The sequence below is a fragment of the Vicia villosa genome, linkage group LG2 (genome assembly GCF_029867415.1).
Source record: "Vicia villosa cultivar HV-30 ecotype Madison, WI linkage group LG2, Vvil1.0, whole genome shotgun sequence".
NCBI classification, from domain to species: domain Eukaryota; kingdom Viridiplantae; phylum Streptophyta; class Magnoliopsida; order Fabales; family Fabaceae; genus Vicia; species Vicia villosa.
The window spans coordinates 159750071-159756985 of record NC_081181.1 but is presented as its reverse complement, the minus strand read 5'-3'; the positions used below and the strand labels follow the sequence as shown (position 1 = coordinate 159756985).

At 32.6% G+C, this 6915-nt stretch overlaps 1 long non-coding RNA gene across 1 annotated transcript; it reads right to left on the bottom strand.

The window, feature by feature from the left end:
* Positions 1 to 956: 956 nt before the first annotated feature.
* On the bottom strand, positions 957 to 2464 carry LOC131647245 (uncharacterized). The gene is made up of 3 exons (XR_009297762.1): positions 2151 to 2464; positions 1151 to 1221; positions 957 to 1064 (listed from the first exon to the last, which is right to left on the bottom strand). It is a non-coding gene; the product is annotated as an uncharacterized LOC131647245 (long non-coding RNA).
* Between the last annotated feature and the right edge of the window lie 4451 nt (positions 2465 to 6915).

Here is a 6915-nt window from a genome sequence, read left to right as displayed (position 1 = left end):
TTATTTTGTTATGCTTATTTATCTATTTAAGTTAGTTTGTCGTAATCCATTTTAATTTGAAAAGAGAAATATTTTAGTTAATTTTAATGAAGTTGACATTGAAATGGAATCAAACCTAACATTTAGTTGAAACCCAAAATCAATGAGGTAGAGCAAATTAACAAAGATTCAATGGGTAGCGATGAAGCACGGACACTCCGAATTTGACCTCGACACTGATACAGCGATACCGATAAAAATTTAAAAAAATGAATAAATTAAACGTAATCACAAGTGTCAATGGAAGTGTCCGATAGTGACACGGACATGGACACACCTGTTTTTTGAGGTGTCGATGCTACATAGGTAGCAGCAAATTAACAAACGATCCTTTCATAAACCTAAATTACTTTAGTTTCTCCCATATACTTTCTTTATATTCATTTGAATGGTTCTAAATACTATTTCACTAAAAATCAAATATCGTTGCTATTTATTAATTTAAAATATATGAAATATTTTCTAGTTTTTATTATAATTTTTAAACTATTATATAGATCATATATAGATCAAGTACATTTATTATTTAATAAATTTAAAATAATTTAATAATAAAAACTAAAGAAAATAAAAACTGACATATAACAACTCTAAAAAATACTAAAATTGATTTGCAATACTAAATAAAGTTATAAAAAAAAAAGTTTACATTTATATATGAAATATTTTCTAGTTTTCATCCATGTCTTATCCATGTCTTAATTAAGCTAAACAACAACAGTCAAACTTCCACTCTTCACAAGTAACCCCTATGGCGAATTCAATTCACAAAGTTAGTAAGTACCTCCTATATTAACTCTCTAAACACATAAAACTAATGTGTTTCTGTCAAAACGCAAAGTATAAACGGAATGAATCCGAAGCAATAAAACGTAACATATATAATCACACAATTTCAGACAAATTCATCATAATACCAGTAATTTGAGAAAGAAATTTACCTCGGATGTTACCGAACTCAAGAAAACGCCAAACGTCGAACTAGGCTGGGAAACGATCAAACTTTCACTATACACAAGTTACCCCTATAGCAAATTCACAAAGTTAGTAACCACCAAGACAAAATCGATTGAACAAAGGAAATCAACAATAGTTTGATGTGTGTACATACTCCTAAATATGTAGTACCAGAGTCAATGATACGAGCTCCAAAGAGATCCAAAGTTATCAATCCAGTCAGACCTATACAAGAAATTCAATTCAATGTATGATTATAATAAGAATGGGTGAATAGCTCATGATGCAGTTAATTAAATACACCACTACTAACACTACTAACACAAGACACACGATGCAGTTAATTAAATACACCACTACTAACACGAAGCTATAAAACTTTTTGCTCAAAAGCAAACCTTATGAATCATCCTTGTCTATATACATTAACTCACTCTTGTTTCATTCTTTACCTTCTCTCTTCCTCATTAATTCAACTCTCATAAGGTATATATTATTACTATTATTATATATTATTTATTATTTAATTTCTCTATGTGCTGTCATTCTCATACTTTACAGTACTTGGCATCCTTGAACAAGCCAATTTATTGTACAATATATATATACCATCACTCTCAATCTCATACACACACAACATATATATCATAGAGTTATTATATATAAATAAAAGTATATAATATATATTTTAAAGTAGAAACCAGAGACAAAGATTTGAAGATGGCACAAAGATTTGGTTAACTCAATTCTAATAGAAAAGTCTCATTCTAATACATTAATAAGCTACACTTGTGATACTATTGTTTGATGAAATGCCAAAATTTTGTGATACTCATGGTGCAAGTTTAGCCGTACTATGTTACTATTGTTTGATGAAATGCCAAAATTTTGTGATAAACAGTGGCAAGTCTATTTTGTATTCAGTAACTTCAGAATTTTATCAACACTACAGCCAAAAAACCATGGATTTTTGAATCATGAAAAGCGGAAGTAAATCAACTTAGAATTTAAAAATACCTACTAAGGATTGTGGCATTTCATCAATTATCAACTCAAATCATTTCTTTCAGGCATTTCATCAAACAAGTTGCAGGCAGAAGTTCAATCTTTGATACCAAATAAAATTTTCACTGAAAATTAAACCTAAAACTCACCGGCGGTGGATAAAACGAGTGACGGAGGAGAAGCCGACGGAGGGACGCCGACGGTGGTTGCCGATGGTGGTGGACGGAAGGGTTTCGCGTGCAGTGAGGGTTTGTGGATGAAGAACAGTGGTGGACGGAAGGGTTCTGCAGAAAACGAAAGAGAGAAATGAGAAACAGTAACGCGTGTTTTGGTTTTTAATTTTTAGTAATAAAGGCTACTAAAGCGCTTCTGAAAAGCGCTCTCATAGCCTGGTCTATACCAGCGCTTTTGACAAAAAGCGCTCTCATTAAACACCCCTACCAGAGCGCTTTTGAAAAGCGCTTTCGTTCCCCCCACGTTCCCCCCACCTACCAGAGCGCTTTTGTAAAGCGCTTTCGTACCCCCCACCTACCAGAGCGCTTTTGAAAAGCGCTCTCACAACCCCCCCCTACCAGAGCGCTTCTTAAAAGCGCTTTCATACCCCCCCACTATTAGAGCGCTTTTTTAGCGTGTTTTTTAATTTTGTCTTTAGCGAAGCCTATGCCAGCGCTTTTCCTAAAAGCGCTTTCGTAGGGGTGCTGCTAAAAGCCAAATTTGGCGTAGTATACAGAAAATATACTTTCTAGTTTTACCATCTACTTATTTTGAGAACTCTATATATCTAATACACGAGTTAATTGTGTGAAACAACTTTTTTTTTTATTGAAGAAAATTTTGACAAATTAATTTTTATAATAATGTGAAATATATAAATTAAAATAATAATATAAAAATGATTAAAAAAAATCAAATTTTAAGAATATTAAAATATATATATTTATAATATCGCAATTCAAAGTTTATCTAATCGATATATTTGCAATAAACACTCTTTTGAAATAAAAAAGAGTCTGTAGTGAATAAAAAAAAAAGGAGAATGAATTAATACATCCATATTGGTCTTACAACATTTTTTTATAAGCATGTTCTCACGACAAATCTTCAACATTTTTATTGGGTCATGCTCATTTCATGTATCATAAACTACATGTTTTCAAACTCTAACTGCTTTTGTCACTTTATTCATGCATGCTATAGATTAAATGCCAAAAATATTTCCACATATTGGCATGCCATATTAACTTGTATAAAAATATTACAAACAATCTTTATAGTAAATTTGTGATGATTTTCAATACTAAAATGGAGAAGCACACAAGGAACCACTTGATATCAGAAGTGACCCTCAAACTGTAAATCAGTGTTATAAAAAAAATGGAGGAGCACACAAGGAAGAAGATAAGGAGTTGGTTGCATATCAAGACTGCCACCAAGATTGGTAACTACCTTGGACTTCCTACTTTGGTCGGAAAATCTAAGAGAAATTATTTTCAATTTATTCTTGACCGTAGGGAGAAACATATAAAAGGTTGGAAGAAAAACACATTTCTTACGCAGGCAAAGTTGTTATGATAAAATCCGTTGCACAAGTCACTCCAACCTAGGCTATGAGTATTTTTAAATTTCCTAAAAACCTCAGTGATCCTGGAGATAATGGTGATGCACTATTGGTGGGGACATAATAACAACCAAAGGGGCATTAGCTGGACTAGATGGGATATTATATGTCTGAGTAAGGAAAAAGGATGGCTAGAGTTCATAAGCATGGGTAACTTCAATAATGCCCTCCTTGCAAAACATATGTGGAGACTTATGATAAACTAGAATTCCCTCATACATAGATGTTTGAAAGATAAACACTTCCCCAAAACTTCTATATACAAAGCCAAGAGTAATCAAGGTGCAAGAACAATTGCTCATTCTCTTTGTTCCAAACAACCTGTTTTTATTTCTTTCAAATACTCCAATTACACAACAATTAGATTACATGAATACATTTTTTAAAAATTTATTTACAAAATAAGTGAGACCGACATAATTCACCGATATTCCAATTCAATGAAACCTACAGAATTTGACGCACGTGATGAGTCCATTATTAAAAAGAACGCGATAGACATTTGACCATTTAATTGTGACCGAACACACTCAAAAAATTTAATATTATATATAAATAAAAGAAATAAAACTAAGGGGACATAGAGTCTAAACCAAGTGAAATAAAAAACATCAACCTAAAGGTAATACAATGAAATTTATAAAGCAAATCTAAATTCAAAGACACATCACGGACACAATCCAGTGAACTTGTGTACAAATATGTAACTAAATTACAAAAAATGTGATTTGTGTACTGAACTCAGATTTAATGAATGGTGAATGAACTCGACTTTCAACACGGTAATGAATTCCTTAACCAACAACTTAATGTTGAATACACCAAGCAATCTCGTGCATTTATGATTATTCGAACTGAACATTAAATAGGAGGATGCAAAAGAAACTTCATTGCCAAAACAACACCAAATCAACAACCAAGTTGTAGAATCGGTTTCAAACACAGAAAGTTTAATAGTGGCTAAGTTTAATAGTAGCCCCCCTTTTTTTATTTTCTTTTTAAGGGGAACTACAAAAGCTCTGACTTCCCTTTTCTTTAAAAGGGGTATGTAGGCCTAAGATGCGATGTCTTATCGAGCTCACTTTCAAAAGCTTCTTTTCCCCATCCCCACCCTCTATTTTAAACAATTTCACATATGTTTTCCAAAATACATGTACACAAAAATAATAACATTTTCAAAGAGGTTCTCATGGAATACCATGGACATGAGGGGTGCTTAAAACCTTCCCCTTGTATAACAAACCCTCTTACCCAAATCTCACATAAGTTTATTAGTTTTGATTTTAAAAACTTTTGTGGATTTTATTTGCTCTTTCTCCCAGTCCTTTTTGGAAACAATAAAGCGCGGTGGTGACTCTATTTTAAAACAAATGAGCTAACTCTTTCTCATGGTTTTAGTCTCACCAATTTCACCGTTACTTGTACTAATGTAACACCCCATTTTAATACCCCAAAATATTCAACATATAATCAGAGTAATAAGCATGCATTTAACAAAAGGGCGTCTGTCATACCCCAAAATTTGTCCACTGTATTTTTATACTCGAGCTCATTTGAACATCAGAAGCTCAAGATTTGACTGACTGTACACTCTCCTAAACAACAACCCTCAAACTAGGGTTTTGGTCTTTTCAAAGAAAAATCAGGTTCTGATGCCTCCAATGGACTCCATGGTCTTTCATATGCCTCAAAGGACCCTCATGCCAAGTTTCAAAGCCCTGATTCAAAAGATTGCTCATTCAATGGCCCAAACGATCAATAATCGACTGGTTGACCCAAAAGTCAAACTGTGGTCAAAGTACAGTCAAAACTCCTGATTTTTTTGTCAAGATCCTCATATTGAAGTATCATTCACCATTTGATCAAGAATTGATTATGTTTCATCAAGGAAAGATAAAAAATCAACAAATCAAAAAGTTTCTAAATTAGGGTTTGCATAGGAGAAAGTCAACTGAACTTTGACCAGCCATAACTCCCAAATGGAACATCAGAATTTTTCCATCCAAAGCTCATCTTGAAGGGAGTTGAATTCTCTACAACTTTGTCTCTCACATACCAAGTCTAAAAATGCACCATTTGAGAGATATGAGTCAATACATTACAGGTCCTTCTAAAAGATCGCAAAAAGTCATTTTTTCTCAAAGCTCATAACTTGGACATAGTAGACTCAATTGAGATGAACCCAAAAGGAGCCTTTATAGGACCCTTTGAGCTTTCTAAAAAGTCCAAGAACACTTTCATAGGATCAATATTGAAGGAGATATGAGGCTCAAAAGTTGGTCAAATTTCGAGAAGTGCATGAAGCCATAATTGAACAATTTTGTGTTTTTGAGCTAATGGGTTTAGGTTTTGGACTTCAAACATATATATGACCCAAATAAGAACCTACAAAACCATTATTATATTTTTGGCTTTTTTATTTTTATTTATTTGAATTTTATTCATTTAAATGCAAAATAAATTAAGTAAAAAACCAAAAATAATGAAATAAATTATGGGGCTTTGTTTTGGATCATATGAAGGCCCAAGAAACATCTTGAAGACCATGAAATTTCGTTGGTACTTGGTTTGGAATTTTTATTTTATTATTTGTTGATTTTTATTCAAATTAAATCAAGGAAAAATAAAATAAAATTGTATTAATGCATGATTTGATTTTTACAATCATAAGATCATTCTTGGGGCTCAAGCAAATCAATTATATTGATTGGAAAATGAGTGAACCAAATATAGTAAGATTTTGTGCAAAATTCAATCAAATTTTTCTCAATATTTTTTCCAATCAAATATTTGATTTTTCTCCAAACTCTCAACCGTAATTCTCATATTATATATATTCTATGCTATTCACATGAGAGGGGACGAAAAATTTTGAAGGAGAGAGGGTTTCCACAAGTTGCAAAAAATCAAGGAAGTTGCAAAAATCATATCACAAGGTCAAGCAAGTTTCGAACCCCAGCAGCCATCCCATTCACTTCTCGAGGTAATTTAGGGTAAGAAAGATGCATTGGTCGAGTTTCATGTTGTCCCAAACTTATGCTTTACGATCATCATTCTCTTCATATTAAAGTTTTTTTTTCTATTATTTGTTGCGTTTCAAGGCTAACTAATGCTATTAACATGTTTCTAATGATGATTAGAAGGGAATAGAACCATTAGGCTGAAGCTTCGAAGCTCATAACACACGTTGCCATGGCTAGGGCACAATTTATTTTCTTGTTCGTATTGCAGCTTACAGGCCGTATTTGTCCAAATCGATGGCACCAGTAGATTTCTAGCTTGTTAATTAGTGTATC